The 17931-nt window shown below is 41.9% G+C and overlaps 1 protein-coding gene across 1 annotated transcript in view; it reads left to right on the plus strand.

The window, feature by feature from the left end:
* The first annotated feature begins 872 nt into the window (after positions 1-872).
* Positions 873-17931, plus strand: part of LOC311036515 (transcription regulator protein BACH2-like) — an 81088-nt gene continuing 64029 nt past the window's right edge. The window contains exon 1 of the mRNA XM_084045242.1: positions 873-906. The gene's annotated coding sequence lies outside the window, so the exon portion shown is untranslated. The remainder of the gene's footprint in view (positions 907-17931) is intronic.

The following is a 17931-nucleotide window of genomic DNA, read 5'->3' on the forward strand; positions in this document are numbered from 1 at the left end:
TCATCATCAGAGCTGCCATGCACATCGTCATCAGCATCCCTGCATGGTGTGTGTGTGTGTGTGTGTGTGTGTGTGTGTGTGTGTGTGTGTGTGTGTGTGTGTGTGTGTGTGTGTGTGTGTGTGTGTGTGTGTGTGTGTGTGTGTGTGTGTGTGTGTGTGTGTGTGTGTGTGTGTGTGTGTGTGTGTGTGTGTGTGTGTGTGTGTGAGTGTGAGAGAGTATAATTCACCAAAAGTCCACAGATCATGCACGCCCCTGCTTTTGGAGTAAAAAGAAAAACATGTCAAAAAAGGACCAGTAGTGTGCAGCCAGGAGGAGAAGGGAGGAGGGGGGGGGGGGGTCGGGGAGGAGGAGGGGTCGTGTGGGGGGGACTGTCGTCATTGTTGTGAATGAGGGACATGGACGGTGACGTCAGGGGCCCCAATGTCAACAATGTAGCAGCTCAGGAGGGAGAGAGAGAGAGAGAGAGAGAAGGCGTTGCAAAAGAGAGAGAGAGAGAGAGAGAGAGAGAGAGAGAGAGAGAGAGAGAGAGAGAGAGAGAGAGAGAGAGAGAGAGAGAGAGGATCCTTACAAACACACAGCAAGCAGCGTAGAGCCGAGCCAGCAGCGTGCGATCGGCTTTAATTGGATAAAGCGCCGTTTACCCCAACAGATCGGCTCTGCTTTTTTTTTTTTTTACTACTACTACTACTACTACTACTATCTGATCTTACTACTCTAACAACACAACTCGTGTTGATGACTGCTGCACACAACAACAGAGAGAAGCTTTTCCACACATCAGATCGGATCAGATCAGGAGGGGCTGTGCTGTGTGGCTGCTGAAGTCACCATGTGGAATCATTCTTGATTTGTAGAACCAGGAGGGGGGGAAACAACACAACGCTGTGCCGTGAGAGAAACAACGGGTAAGGGGGTCTTCTGATCTGCGATCACACATATTTCCATAATATATATAAGCTTTTGCGTTATTGTTGCATTTTTTGTTGGGAGATCTGATTTTTTTTGTTGCCTTTTTTCCAAAACGTGTCTTTCTCCGAAAGACACGTTTTGGAAAAAAGGCAACAACAAAAAACCCTTGTCCTCGTTTTATGTGCATTTATTTTTCATAATTAGCCCTGATGTGTTTGCTGATGATGTGATCTGCATGCTTTCATGGTTTTATCCCTGAGCGATCGTGTTTTTTTTATTCTCCCCCCTTGTCTTGGTCGTTGTGATCGGGGGTTGGTTGTGTTTTAGCCAGTGTGCGCCTGTGATAGAGAGTGATATAATAATAATAATAACAACAGTGATCCAGTGACAAAAAGACAATGCATTTTGTCACTGGATCACACCGGGGATCACTCATATAATATCACACAGCGTCTGTGGTATATATGGATGATTCGGGTTGCCCGTGGATCGACGATGATGATGATCGGTGGGTGTCATTGTAGAGAGAGAGCGCTGACAGCGCGCTTTGTTGTTGGAGAGAGGGTCTTGTTTTGCAGCAGCAAAGCAAGCGGGGCTGCAGGGTGGTCGCTGCTGCTTGCTGCTGGTCAGCATGACTCTCCTGCTTTCATAACGACCGGGGGGGCGGGGGACGGGGGGGGGCTCTCTATAGTCTATAGTCTCTGTCATCTTGCGGAAGGAAGGAAGGTGGGGGTGGATGGAGGGGAGGGGAGGGGGGATCAGGAGGGGGGGGGATGCACACACACAGGGACAAAGGATCCGAGAGCTCTCTCTCTCTCTCTCTCTCAAGCCCCCCCTTATTCCCGCCCTCATGCGATCGCCGAGGGAATGATAACCAAAAAAAAAAAATGTAAAAAAAACTAAATATCACGGTTGTTTTTACATTATTTTTTTGTTTTTTGAATTTTATTTTGATTTTTTTTTTTAAACAAAAATAAATAAAATGATTTTTTTTTGGTGCCCGAGGTTGTAAAATGCGTTTCTTTTTTTTACATCGCGTCACGCATGTTGATTTGATGCGATCGCATGCATTTTGTCCCCCTGATGATGTGAAAGCTGTGACTATGATGAGAATTTGCATCAGTCACTCGCTGTCAGCAATACCGCTGCCTCTCTCTCTCCACGTGAGTCACTATATTTGCAAGCATAGCCTACATGTCTGGAATATTAAACAATTGCCGGCCATATAGAAACCCCCCAGAAGCAAAGATTTTTTTCGCTTTAAAACAATATATATATTCAAAGATTTGCACACATTTTCACGATTTTTCAAAAATAGCAGATCTACAAGCTCATAGCTCGGCACTCGGTGGCGAGCTTGTAGATCTGCTATTTTTGAATAGCCAAAGTGTAAAATAATGCTTTTTTTCCCTCTTTATTTGCAAGCACACATGGCTGGAATATTAAACAATCGCCGGCCATATAGAAACCAGGGGCTATTATATTTAGGATGAATTACCTCTGTCAAGCCATATGCATGTGTGAAATATTAATTCATAATTATTGTAATAATTGTAATAATTCACGTGGATATAATAGCATAATGGGCTGGGCTATGGACAAAATGAAGTGTCACAATATATATTTTTGACCAATTGCATCAATATTATATTTGAACAGTAATCAGTAATGCCTGTATAATAACAATGGGTAAAGGAATATCATAGAACATATCAAATATGTATTATAGGCCTATGTCTAGTCAGTTCATTTCAGAGATGGCCATCACTTTAGTTTAATGAACCCCTAATAGCAGAAAAGATAACACTTACGCCATATAACGATATTACAATGTCCAATGACACTATCTAGTCTGCTATCATGATATGGATGGCTTATAATATGAGTATATGTCCAAGCCCTAGCCTTAATTGATCGTCCAATTAATTAGTCACAGGTGCGTTAGTCAACGTAATAGATGCATGTAACCAGAGAGTCACCTAGAGAGTCACCTACATGTTTAAGATCTCAGAACAATAGCTTAGCTCTTTGTTACACTAAAAAAAACATCATGCAAGGCAGTGAGTGGGTCTCAACCTGCGGGTCGGGACCCCCATGAGGGGTCCCCACATGATTTTTTTTTGGGGGGGGGCGTCCCCAAGATGACAGTGAAGTGACAATTTAAGGACTTTTAAGACCTTTTTTAAAACCCCAAAAAAAGAATAAAAAATTAAATGAAAAAATATCATTACTGCATCAAAAGTAATCAACAAACTCAAATAAATAATATAAGAAAGAGGCAAAATCTGTCAAAATAGCTGAACTACAAGCTCACAACGTCTCGCGTCGCGAGGCGTTGTGAGCTTGTAGTTCAGCTATTTTCACAACCGAGTCAAACTGAATTCCATGCCTCAACTCCTACAATTCCAAGTACTTGGGTGGAGGGGGTCCTCATGTTTTTTTGGGGGGGCTCGCGGCCTGAAAAGGTTGAAAACCACTGGCACATTCTCTCTGTTCGTCTCCTCTTTCCGAGACGTGAAAGTGGCTAGTATGATGAGCCCGGTGGTGAGGGGCAAGCGGGGCCAAACGTTTTGGCCCCGCATCGGCTTGTGGAAGTCAACAACTGAATACGGAGGCGACTTACATCATTGTTTTGAAATGTAAGGAGGAGAGTGCGAGAGACATAGAGAGACAGAGAGAGAGAGAGAGAGAGAGAGAGAGGCGGGGGTGGAACTTGTGCGACCCGGGTAGTGTAGTTGTTGCTGTCGCTCTCTGCCTTGAACATGGAGAGCCCTGCTCTCTCCTTCTCTCACCCCGTCTCTTTCTTAAATCTCTCATTCCTTCTCTCGCACCTATCTGTGTAGCCGCCCCCTAACTGTTCTCTTCTCCTGCCTTTCATTCTCCATTCCCCCTCTCCCTTTCCCTCGCTGTCTCTCTCTCTCTCTCTGTCTCTCATAAACGCAGACTGAAGTTGTGAGGTTAAATACCGGTTGAGTGGAATGTAGCAAATGAGAGGTGACTGAGGCCAATGAAATATTTACCATATGGCTTCTAGTGCAGCAGACGTACTATCTTGGGCAGAGGTGGAGTGTGGAAATATTCCACTCACCGTACCGCTACTTAAGTTCAAATGTCTTCAGTGTGGGAGAGTGGCAGTGGTGGAAAAAAAGTACTCTGATTTCACTCAAGTAGAAGTAGCGATACCACAATGTAGAAATACTTTTTTTTACTAAAGTCCTGCATAATTCTTTTTTTAGTAAATGTACAAAAGTGCTACATCCAAATATACTTTGACTACCGAAGGTAAAAGTACTCCTTATGCACAATGGTCCTTTTCGTAATCATATTATTGAGCTTTATTGTAATTTAGTAATGCATTGATGTTCTCGTCGCTTTAATGTTGCAGCTGTAAAGGTCTAGTTTTAATGTGTGACGTTACGTGCTCTTGGGTTGCTTATCCTGTAATAACACGCCATCATTTGTCAGTTATCATATTGTGGAGTAAAAAGTACAATATGCCTCTGAAATGTAGTGGAGTATCAAAGTATCAAATAAATAGAAATACTCAGGTACCACTTACTGTAAGTACCGTATGTGAGTAGATGTACTTAGTTAAAAGTGTTGCTTAAATGAAATTAACTAAAAGCTATATTACAAAAGAATATCTAGTCCCCCCCACCCCAACACAAAGAATGAAAGAAAGGTTCAATAAATGAAACGGATATGGAATTGTCTGGTTATTGTCAACCTTTCAGTTTGAATGGTATGAGAGGTTAATGACTGCTGAGGTATAAATAGAACTCACGTTCACAGCTGCTTTGGTTACAAGATGAGCTTAGTCAAGCAATAGTAGGAAGAAATGCCTTACTGTATGAATGTACTCAAGTATAGAAGTAAAAGTAAGTAGCACCCATTAAAGTACTCTAGCTGGAATCGGCTTACAGTATATTGTCAGTATATCGCCAAAGGATTCAGGATTCAAATTCCAAAATGGCAAAAGTAGCAGATCGACAAGCTCAAGCTCGAGCTTATCTGCTACTTTTGCTACTTTTGTGTGACGCTGTAGTATGAGCAAGTAGGGTGTTAATTTACCAAAAAAATATCAAGTTCAAATATGGAGATACCGTAAGAGGTTTCTGCCCAAAAGCAACAATATCTTGATTTCACATGAGCTTGTTATGTTTGTCGCAAGACAAGCACAATGTCTGCTCGGTCATCACCATTCATGATGGCATTTGAATATTTGATTCATTGAGTTACGTATGGTATGTGGTGTGCTGCAGGTCAGAAACGGTGAAGTAGAGTGCATGTGCACATGCATGTAGGTAGGTCTGGTTTACCCCAACTTTTTCAGCTCGAAAAACCCACATTCGAAATGTGGTGTCTTCCCGCGACCCCGCGAAAGAATACATTATGATGTAATTAATTAAAAAGTTTAGAAAATGCCAGAAAGCTATTTAGGAAAAAAATACAAATAGAATTTAGAAAAAAGTGGAAATGTTTTGAAAATACTTCAGAAAAATCGTTTTCTTTTATGTACGAAAGGTTGGGGGTGGGGGGGGGTAGATATTTACCCCCAACCCATAAAAACGGGTCCCTATGTTTAGGGAAACTCATACTGTAGGCTATTACACGTATTACAGCGTGCGTTATTATTATATTTATACGTACGTGTGAGTTTCATGTGGGAGCATTTACGTGCGGCTGGAGCGTGTGGGCGAATTTCTGTGTGGGAGCCATTTATAATGCTACTGCGTGCGTATGCTGGTGTGTGTGTGTGTGTGTGTGTGGTGAACGACGGTAGAGCTGAATGGAAGGAAGGTTGGCGGTTTGCATCATGTGTAAAAGCCTACAGGTGGCTGGCTGGCTGGCTGGCTGACTGGGAGGAGTGTGAAATGCGTTTCCTGTGGTCCTGACGGAGGCGTTTAGCTGCCTGAAATAGCAGGTTTTCACTCCGTGCTGCTCAGCCTCTCTCACATCGCTCCCACAGTGAAATAAGTCGGCTCAGTTTTTCTTTTCTTGAAATTCAGCCGGTGTTTAATCACCACTTAACCCGTTGAGACCGGGAACGCATGCTGTGTCATTCTAGATTTGAGCTACTGTATAACCATTATTTTATAATTTGGCTAGTCAAAAATAGCAGATATACAAGCTTGTAGATCTGCTATTTTTGAAAAATCTGGATTTTTTTTTGCAAATCTCTATTTTTTATAAAGCAAACATTTGACAAATGTCTCAACAAATGTCTTAATTTTTCTGAAAAACTGTTGTTGCTATATCAGTGGTCCTCAAACTTTTTCCATGTCAAGGACTCCCAAAATGACTGTATGTATTTGGCCGCGGACCCCCATCTCAAAATATGTTGTTCCAGGGACCCCCCAGAAGCAAAGATTTGAGTAAAAAATGTTCGCTTTAAAAAAATATATATATTCAGAGATTAGCTCATAGCGTGGCACTCTATTTTTGAATAGCCAAAGTATAAAATAATGGTTAAAGTGTTTACACAGATGTGTTCTGTTTTAATGGGTTAAACCTTATACAATATACTTTGTTGACCGGGCTCCCCCAGGGGTCTCTCCTTGGCCCCTCATTTTCTCCCTCTACGCTGACTCTCTTCGCTGAAAATAGCCAATCTGTAAGCTCACAAGCTGGGGGTCTGTGCTAGCCCCTATCCCACCCCCCCCCCCCCCCCCCCCACACTAAATATCTTTGCCGAAAACAGCAGATCCCAAATCACGTGAGCTTGTAGATCGGCTATTTTGTACGAATGTTCGCCCACAGAATAGAGGCGGTTTCAAGTGGTTAACTCGGGGAACTCAAATACTTGGGAGGCAAAACGCAGCGTAACCACAGGTGTTGTGCTGCTGGCCACTAACTACCTCAACTGGAGCCACTGATTGACTGCCTCTCGCCCCAAGGGCATCTCCGTGGCGGGAGGGCCAGAGCGTTTATCCTCGACTTTCCTTTCCAAGTTTTTGTTTCAGATATAGTCGAAAGCTTTTAGCGTGTCGAATCTGCCGCGGCCGCGGCTGAACGTGAAACACTCTCAGATGGAGCCTTTCTTCGAGGCTGTCGTTTACACGGTTTCTTTGTGTCACAATAGACCGCTTTTATCAGACCGTTTTGACAGGTGAACACAGCTGAAGGTAACATTAATTATGGCTGTGTTTCATCTAGTTGTTACCGTGTGTCAGCATGGAGAGACTGAAGTGAAAGGGGATGTAAGTGACAGTTGTGTTAAAATAATGCTCCAAATAGTTCACTCTCTATTAGTTGGTATAGAGCATTGGTTCTCAAAGTGGGGTCCGGGGACCCCCAGGGGTACTTGAGGGGGTTCCCAGCTAAATGATGGATAGAAACCAAATGGACCCTTATGGGTCTGTAACTCTGAAATTGTACAAATGGAACCAAATGGACCCTAACGGGTCGATTTGGTTCCATTTGTACACTCTCAGAGTTAAATTAACATTGATTTTACAATATAAATTGGGGTCCCAGAGATAGAAATGCCATTAAATGGGGGGTCCTTGAAAGTAAAATGGTTGAGAATCACTGCTAGGGCCGTAAAATCTTCTCTTATGGGGGTCCCTGGCTTATCTTTTCAAAAGGGGGTCCGCGGGCCAATAAGTGTCAATTTGAGGGTCCTTGACATGAAAAAGTTTGAGAACCACTGGTATAGAGTGTTTGTTCAGTTACAGGGGTCTCCCCAGCTCTTTAGTTAATGCATTTTTTTCAGTTTGGGATCTGCACATGAGAGAGAACTCATACAGGATAAAATTGAAATTGTACAGTAAGTGATGTGACAGTGATGAGCTCTCTCTCCTTAACTGGATACAACGTGTATCCTGTCCTGAAATATTTGTTTATGTTTACCCAAGAGCTTGTCAGATGGGGAGGCTCCCTGTTACTGAACTCTATAGCAATGATGCTATCGGAAATAAAGCTTTAACCTTTTAACAACAACACCCCCCCCCCCCCCTTTAACTTCATGCTGAACCCCTGAATGAAACACGCCCACACTTAACGTTTATTACTTTCAGCTGCGTTTACCCATCAAATTTCTGCTGTGAAAAGGGTCGATATTGTCTCTTTTTTTCTCTTTTTCCTTTTTAACCACTTAAAGCCCTTATATATGTCATTAACCAGGGCTCCCCAGGGGATCGACGCTCCTTTTTTGGTCTACCCCAAATCTCTCAGGCGGAAATAGCCGATCTAGAAGGTCACAGCGTGACGCATTCTTGTGAGCTTGTAGATCGGCTATTTTTGCCGAATGTTCGCGGACAAAGTACTCAAATGTTTTTCTTATGTAAAAGTATCAATACCACAATGTAGGAATACTCTGTTACAAGTAAAGGTCCGGTATTCAAAATGTACTCGAGTAAAAGTACAAAAGTAGAAGTACTCATTATGCTGAATGTCCCATTTCACAAAGAGTTAAAAATGTGTAAAAATCTTTTGAAAATAACCGAAGCATATATAGAGCTGAAGTGGTTAATGTGTGTTTTGTAATAACAATCCAAATCTACAAAGTAACTAGTAACTACACTTTAATTGTAGTGGAGTAAAAAGGGCAATATCGAAATACTCCAGTAAAGTAAAAAAAAATCCTCAGATTTGTAATAAAGTACAATAGTTGAGTAAATGTACTAAGTTACTTTCCACCGCTGAGCTGCGGTGTCACTGTTTTGCGAGGGTAAACAAACAGCGGGGACTGTTTGTACCCCTCGTGTCTATTTCCATTTCTACCCTGTCATGTGAGGTCACAGCCCCCCCTGGGGGTGGGGGGGGGGGGGGGGGCATGGTGGGAGTTTATGGGGGCATGTTGAATGGCTGTGTGTGTGTGTGTGTGTGTGTGTGTGTGTGTGTGTGTGGGAGAGTGCATGGCATGCACATGTTGTTGTTCAAGTCTTTCCACTGAGACACACACACACACGCGCGCGCACACGCGCACACACGCGCACACAGCCAGACAGTGGTGTAAAGTAACTAAGTACATGTACTCAAGTACTGTACTTAAGTACAATTTGTAGGTATTTTTTACTTTATTGCAGTATTTCCATTTTTCAGTACTTTTACTTTTACTCCACTACATCTCAGAGGCAAACATTGTACTTTTACTCCATTACAATTATTTGAAAACTTATAAAATTAACATTAACCACTTTGGACCTAGAGCTTGTAGATCTGCTATTTTCAAACATTTTAGTACTTTTACTTTTGGTACTTTAAGTACATGTTTATACCAATACTTTTTTACTTTTACTCAAGTAAATTTAGAATTACAGACTTTTACTTACGTAACAGAGTACTTCTACATTGCAGTATCGATACTTTGTATTGAAACATTTGAAACATTGAAACGAGTACTTTTTCCACCACTGACACACACACACACACACACACACACACACACACACACACACACACACACACACACACACACACACACACACACAGTAAACAGATATGCGTCATGTTCACATGACTTTTTCAGAGTCACACATTTGTATATGTTTGTGTGCACTGTGCGCGTGGGCGTATGTGCGCGCGTGCGCGCGTGTGCGCGCGCGTGTTGTAAGAGTAAGTGAATCATGTTGCATTCGTAGAGGCAGGTCGGATATTCATCGCCTTGTCAGTGGGACCTGCCACCCCTGCTTACCAGTTACCACAGATGGTAGACACACACGCACGCACGCACACACACACACACACACACACACACACACACACACACACACACACACACACACACACACACACGAGAAGCAGACATGAGAACATAAGGAAGGCATGTCAAGTGAAAGTGGAGGGTTGAGTTCATAATTTATGAAAGGCCTACTGTACGCCAACAGGCCATAACTGTCACACAACTTTTTGCTGCAGAAAGTAAACTTCGAAACCACATGATTGGAGCGTGTGGATTTAACCATGACTTCAAAACTGTTTTAGTTCTTTTAACCACTTACTCTCTGGCATCCCTATATTCTGGGGGCAGAGAATAGCGGATCTTCAAGCTCACAGTTGTGGATTTTGAGGGGGGCAATGGTGGGAAAAGTACTTACTCAAGTAAAAGTAACAATACCACCATACATAAACACGTTGTTACAAGCAAATGTCCTGTATTCAAAAAGGTTACTTGACTAAAAGTACAAAAGTAGTATTAAGTAGTTAAAATCTACTTTAAAGTACCAAAAGTAAAAGTACTCATTATTACAAATAAATGTATAATTTTTGTCTTTAATGACATGCCCAAAATATGGACACAAGCTTGAAAGTTGTTCTTCAGATATATATGTTTATAGGTATATCCCTTCCTCGTTCTCCTCTCCATGTACAGTACATGACATTACAACTACAAGTTGCCACTTATTTTATTGGTTCATTAAAGAATGTAAGTACATGTTTGAGTAGTTATGAGGCAAGAAAGTGAAATACTCTATTATAATTATGTCCTTCCCATTGATATAGCAGTGTAGCTGTCGGAACGTTAACATTGCTGGAAAAATGTCAATGTCTGGAGAAATGAACCTATAGTCCCAACAAAAGAAGGTGAGAGTAATTATTCTTCACCATACATGTACCAAACATATCGACAATTCTTTATGCCAGTGCTCGTATGAAACCGATACTGTCTGGGAACGAGGCTATGAGGAGGAGCGGTGATGTAAAGTAACTAAGTACATTTACTCAAGTACTGTACTTTACTAGTACAATTTTGAGGGACTTTTACTTTACTGGAGTATTTCCAATTATCAGTTCTTCTACTTCTACTCCACTACATCTCAGAGGCAAATATTGTACTTTTACTCCACTACAATTATTTGATACCTTTAGTTACTAGTTACTATGCAGATATAAATTATCATATTATAAAACATACATTAACCACTTTAGCCCTATTTTATACCCAGGCTATTTGAAAATAGCCGATCTACAAGCTCTCACAATGTGTCGCGATGCGACGCGTTGTGAGCTTGTAGATCTGCTATTTTTAAACATTTTAGTACTTTAACTTTTGGTGCTTTAAGTATATTTTGATACCAATACTTTTGCACTTTTACTCAACTACATTTTGAATGCTGGACTTTTACTTTTAATGGAGTATTTCTACTTTGCAGTATTGATACTTTTACTTAAGTAAATCATTTGAGTACTTCTTCCACCACTGGTTATGAGTGACAGAACGTTCCTTCGAGGTTATGGACTCTAAGGACGACTTAAATAGGGGAACATTGTGTTATCTACGGCTCATCAATCCACGGAGATGGTGTCATTTGGGTCCAGATTGAAACCAATTGATGACGACTGGTCTAGAGTGAGCGCTGGCATGCTCACTCACTCAAGACCAGTCTCCCCCATGGGAAACACATGATCAGTGGTGGAAAAAGTACTCATTTCTTTACTTAACCCATTGAGACCTGAATCCGATTCTACATGTCTCCTAAATCTCAACAGTATTCTGAAAAACGTATGTTTCTATATCAGTGGTGCTCAATCTTTTTCATGTCAAGGACCCCCAAAATTATATGTATTTAGCCGCGGACCCCCATCAAAATATTTTGTTCCAGGGACCCCCAGAAGCAAAGATTTGAGTTACAAATGTTCGCTTTAAAAATATATATATTCAAAGATTTGCACACATTTTCACGATTTTTCAAAAATAGCAGATCTACAAGCTCGTAGCGCGGCACTCGGTGCCGCGCTATGAGCTTGTATATCTGCTATTTTTGAATAGCCCAAAGTGTAAAATAATGCTTTTTAGCTCAAATCTAAAAATGACACAGTTCCAGGTCTTAATGGGTTAACCCATTGAGACATGAGGCAAAATATTTTATAAATCCTAACAGTTTTTTGAAAAAATAAATAAATAAATGTTTTCAAGATTTTTCAGAAATAGCAGATCTACAAGCGCACGCCGCGCTACGAGCTTGTATATCTGCTATTTTTGAATAGCCTAAAGAAATCTAAAGTGACACAGATGCGTTCCAGGTCTTAATGGGGTAAAAGTATCAACGCTGCAATGTAGAAAACACCCTGTTACAAGTAAAAATCCCGTAATTCAAAATGTACCTTTCAACTGGGTAAAATGTATAAATATCTTTTGAAAATAGACAAAGTATACTGCATATAGCAAAAGTATAGTTGCAGAAGCAAAGATTTGAGTTACAAATGCATATGTGTGTAGTACCTTTACTCAAGTGACATTTTGAAAACCTTTTATTTGTAGGGAGTGGACGGACTCTCTTAGTATTCACTTGGTTTAGTTTTTTTTTTCTTTTCTCTTTTATTCTGACTCCTGGGTGTCCAGGCTTTTCCTCCTCCTGGGTGTTTCTCCTCCACATGTCTGGGAGCGAGGCTGTTTCACACACACATCCCTTTCAAGTATGTAAAGGCCATATATAATTCACACTGTGCAGGAGAGAGCGTGTGGAGCGTGCGCACACACACACACACACACACACGCGTGTGACCGTGCGTGCGCGCGCGCGCATATTAAATACTACGTGCAGATATGTGCAATCGGATAGAGAGCCATCTATATGCGTGTGTGAAGCCATACGCGTGAATTGGAGTAGTTATGCTGAGCTGCAGGAAAAGCAGTGGCGTAAAGTAACTATGTAGTCAAGTACTGTACTTAAGTATAATTATGAGGTATTTGTACTTTACTTGAGTATTTCCAATTCCCAATACTTTTACTTCTACTCCACTACATCTCGGAAGCAAATGTTGTACTTTTACGCCACCACAATTATTTGAACACTTTCGTTACTAGTTACTTTGCGATTATCAATTATTATATTATAAAACACACATTAACCACTTTAGCCCTATTTTATACCTCTATCTAGAAGCTATCTATCTACAAGCTCACAGAGTTGCGAGCTTGTAGATCTGCTATTTTAGTACTTTCACTTTTGGTACTTTTAAGTACATTTTGATACCAATACTTTTGTGCTTTTACTGAGGCAAATTTTTAAATCCGGACTTTTACTTGTAATGGAGTATTTCTATATTGCAGTATTGATACTTAAGTAAAATATCGGAGTACTTTTCCCACCACTGAGGAAGAAAAAAAAGAAAAGAACCGTAGCGGGGATGGACGGCGGCTCCGTGTACACGCCTGTACGTGTGCACGGCCCATTATCACTTCCCATCATCCCCTTCAAGGTGATGAGGACAGACTGTCCCGAGAGACACAGGAGTGCTCCGGGGTAGACACAGCGAGGCGGCCCCGACATAAAACGGCTGATGGAGCTCTCTCTCGCTCTCTCTCTCTCAAACAGGGTTGCCAGATCTGCTTATTATAATTTCCCCGCAAGATTTTATTTGAAAATAGCCGATCTACAAGCTCACAACGCGTCGCATCGCGACGCGTTGTGAGCTTGTAGATCTGCTATTTTCAAATAGCTGATGTACATGTTAAAGTGCTCGTGTGGCCCATATAGTCGCTTCTTTTGGGCTGTTTTTTTCGTAGACCTGGTTGCTTGTTGCTCTCACAGAATCTGGCAACACTACTCTCAACCCCCCCCCCCTCTCTCTCTCTCTCTGTCTATTCTCTCTCCCGCTTTCTCACTACATCTCAGTGGTGGAAAAAAAAGTACTCCGATATTTGACTTAAGTAAAAGTAGCGATGCCGCAATACAAAACTACTCTGTTGCAAGTGAAAGGCCTGCGTTTCGAAATGTCGCTTGAGTAAAAGTACAAAAGTATTGGCATCGTTACGTACTTAAAGTACCAAAAGTAAAAGTACCAACATGTTTGAAAATAATGTTTGAAAAATCTACAAGCTCACAACGCAGCGCGATGCGACGCGTTGTGAGCTTGTAGATCGGCTGTTTTCAAATGGCTTAGGTATAAAATAGGGCTGAAGTGGTTAATGTGCGTTTTATAATAATATATACCTGCAAAGCAACGAGTAACTAAAGTTTTCAAATAATTGTAGTGGAGTAAAAGTACAATATTTGCCTCTGAGATGTAGTGGAGTAGAAGTAAAAGTGCTGAAAAATTGAAATACTCCAGTAAAGTTAAACAATACCTACAAATTGTACTTAAGTACATTACTTGAGTACATGTACTTAGTTACTTTACACCACTGCTCTTTTTTTTTTTCATATTCACTTTCCCTCTTGCTGTCTGGTTTTCCCTCCCGTCTCCATCACGTCTCTGTTTGTCTCGGCCTTTCTAGATATATCTCTTTTTCATGTCTGCGTTTCTTCTCCGTGCTCTTCACCCGTCCTCCCCCCCCCCCCCCGCCGGTCTCTCTTTTATTTATTGCCTCCTCTCTGCTTCATGCATGCTATACTCTACCTCTCTCTATTTCCCTGTCACCTTTTTTTTGCATCATCCCTCTCTTCCCCCTCTCTCTCTCTCTCTCTCTACCTACCTACCAATCATTCCCTCGTCTGCGGTCTCTCATGTCGGCGTGGAGAGCGACGGCTAATGTATATGGTGTCGTGTCGGCGACGAAAATCGTAAATTTTCATCGAGCGACGTCGCTCGCATGCGACGTGGTATAAATGAGTCTTCACACGTTCCCTGCCAATCACGTAGATCTACGTTAACCCACTAAGACCTGAGGCCATTCTTAAAAATGGTTTAAAAACAGTTTTAAAAAATAAAATAAAAAATATTTCAAGATTTTTCAAAAATAGCAGATCTACAAGCTCATAGCGCGGCACTCGGTGCCGCGCTATGAGCTTGTACATCTGCTATTTTTCAATAGCCAAATAAATCTTAAAGTGACACAGATGCGTTCCAGGTCTTAATGGGTTAATGCAAATACAACCGTTCACCGCCAATCACGTAAATCTAAGTTAAAAAAAAATGTATATGTATTATTATTATTATTATTATTTTGTTTGAATTATTATCTCACAGAACCAGGAGATAACGCGATCCGAAGATTCACTGCTCCATTCACTTCCTGGTTAATTTATTTGGGAAATAACCTGTATCTCGGCGCATGTTTTACTGTGTATTTTTGGCGAAACATGCAATTTTTAACAGCGGATAACAAGCGAACAGGAGGTCGCTATGACATTTTTTTTTCTTTTTCGTGGAAGCACAGTGAAACCCTCTGTGATTAGCAACCATCAGGGAATCGATCATACTGGAGCTAAATATTCTGTGACTACTTAAAAAGGTTAGAAAAATCGGGAAAAAAACTGGCAGAAGCTACAAAAAGACGTACCTGGCAGTGTGTTAATGTGTTTATTTCTTGTTTGCCATAATTTGTGCGGAAACCGCCGATTTCAAACCTGAATCCGCAATGTTCTGTTAAAGGCGTCGGCTTGCGTCATCACACGTACACCACTCCGTGCGCTCCCAATGGCGCGAAACAGTGCGTTTGACATCGGCGTTTTAGAACGTTAACATTTCGTGGAGAAATACACAGAAGATGTAGGGTTTGTTTTTTCCTGCACTCTGTCAATGATCTCAGCACACCAGAACAATGGTATGTGTAGGTTAAAAATTGGCAACGTTTTCCTTTATTCATTTCATTAGCCAGACTGACCCCACTTCTCCTAATAGTTAGGGTGGGTTTAAATCAGGGGTCTTCAACAGGGAGTCCGGGACCCCTAGGGGGTCCTCAGAGTTACTACCCAGGGGCAGCCAAATCTTTGTGTGGTATACTTCTTTTTTACATTAACCACTTGAACCCTAGCATCCCTTTTCTGAGGGTAACTTTAGCCAAAAATAGAAGATCTACAAGCTCACAACGCCTCGCAGTAGATCTGCTATTTTTGGCAAAAAGGTTTGGTGCAGAGGGGGAAAAAAGAGCAGACCAAGTTAAAAAAAAAAGTTTAATCTGAAACACAATTTTATACATATATAGAGGGGGTCCCTGCTTCATCTCTCTCTCGGCGAGGGGGTCCTTGGCCTGAAAACGTTGAAGACCTCTGCTTTAAATGCAGAGGACAAATTTCAAGTACGCGCAACCTCTTCAAGCGGTGTCGTTCCGATTAGGGTTTGAATAATCTCTCAAGACAAAGAATTAGTTTAAATTCTTTTTTTGCCGATGGTTTCCCAGATTGGTGTTCGACTAACGGATACGGACGTCTTCCTCAAACTCCCTGAGTGTCTGAAATGGACTTTCAGCAAAGAAAGCGGAGAGGGCCGTGTTGTTGTTGCATTACTGCTCGCTCATAGATCCATCTGTTCGCACCTTGCAACAATGGAATGTGTCACCAGCAGCAAATGCGCCGTGATGGCGCAGAAGTGTCTGTCTAATCCCGGTGCGAGAGAGATAGTGCTTCCCGACATGAAAGCACTTCGCCGAGCGCCAAAGCTGCCACCGCTTATTTGTGGCTTAGAGCAGATTTTTTTAACGAGCATTGTTTGTACTCGACTCGAGAGATGGATGAGCGATTCACGCTCGAGGCGAGGGTGACACGCTGGCAATAAGGGTGCCTTGCTTGCTCCTGTGTGGCAGTGGATTCCCTTTTCTTTTGATCGTGTCAAGAAGTGGTAGTCGTTTCCCAGAAATTTGAGATGGGACAACTGATATGGTAGTGGGTAGTGGGGGGGGGGGGGGGGGGGGGGGTAAACAGATATACTGTATGGTTATTCACCACTCCGATATTAAACCACCCGATCCAAACCAGAAACATCTTTGCCTGGGGGGCAAAACTCTGTTGGCACGCGTGGCGGGGTTTGTGTGGTGGATAACCTTGCCACAGATCTGGCAACCCATCTGGCATGGCTGGCGGTGATTAGTGCAGACAGGGGGGCAGATGGTGCGACGGTGCAAGGCTAGGGTCTTTGTTGTTTTGGGGGGTGGGGGTATAATCCACACATTCCATGGGAGGGCTGGCTAAGCTAAGGCTAAAGCTGTTGTTTATTAACCCGCTTGTGTCACTCCTGCCTACCTATGCACAGTGGCTCGCACAAATCATTTATTTAACCACTTTTAACCCCGGTGTCCCTATTTCGGGAATGATATCACTGTAGGCAGATATTATCCCCAAAAAAATCTCAAAATTCTTCTTTGTATTTATTTATTTTACAATATCTTTCAAAGATTTTCCACACTTTTCAAAAACAGATCTACAAGCTCACACCACATTGCGTGGCTGTAGATCTGCTGTTTTAGGGTAGCCAAAGTAAACAATGGGGTTAAAGCACTTGAACCTTATAGCGTCTCTATTCTGGGCATTTCATGATACGGTAGGCGAATATTCCGGGGAAAATAGTGGGCTTACAAGCTCACTTGAGCTTGTAAATTCTGCTATTCTTGGCAAAGAGAATTGGTGTAGAGGGAAAGACATTTCAACCAAGTGTGTAGGGTTTAAGTGGTTCAATAAATGAAGCATTTATCACCAAAACCCTACTGTACAGTGCGCTGTTGGAGTGTGTGTGGGAATTACATGTACGGTGAAGCTGAATGGGATATAGTGAACAGCCCCCACTCGGCAAGGCTGATCCCTGAAGCTTTGTGAAGCTTGACAACTAATGATTCATGATGGGGCTTGCTTTCGCCCGGCCTATCAGACTGTGATGACAAAGATTGCACGGCGTTGTGACACATTCGGTAGCGGGACCGGCCTGCGAAGGTCAAGGAGCTACTGTACGGATTCAGAGCGGGCGCGATTTCCTTTTGAGGTGCAATCGTTGTTGCATGATGAAGGCAAACTTGACATTAGACCATAGCAGTGGTTCTCCGAGTGGCGTCTTAGAGGTCCTTCTTTAAGCCATTAAGACTAGGAAACGCATCCGTGTCATTTTAAGATTTCTTTGGCTACTCAAAAAACTGCAGATCTACAAGCTCATAGCGCATAGCGATCTGCTATTTTTGAAAAATTGTGAAACTTTGTGCAAATCTTTGAATATATATATATATATTTTTTTTAAGCAAACATTTGTTACTCAAATCTTTGCTTCTGGGGGGTCCCTGGAACAAAATATTTTGAGACATTTTTTTTTCCCCCCAATTTATATTTATATTTATATTTTCAAAAAACTGTTAGGATTTAGAAAGCATTTTTAGAATCGGCCTCAGGTCTTAATGGGTCAACACAATATACGTTGGCTATTTTTCCCCA

This window comes from Gymnoscopelus microlampas (genome assembly GCF_963454915.1).
Source record: "Gymnoscopelus microlampas genome assembly, chromosome: 20".
Lineage (NCBI taxonomy): Eukaryota > Metazoa > Chordata > Actinopteri > Myctophiformes > Myctophidae > Gymnoscopelus > Gymnoscopelus microlampas.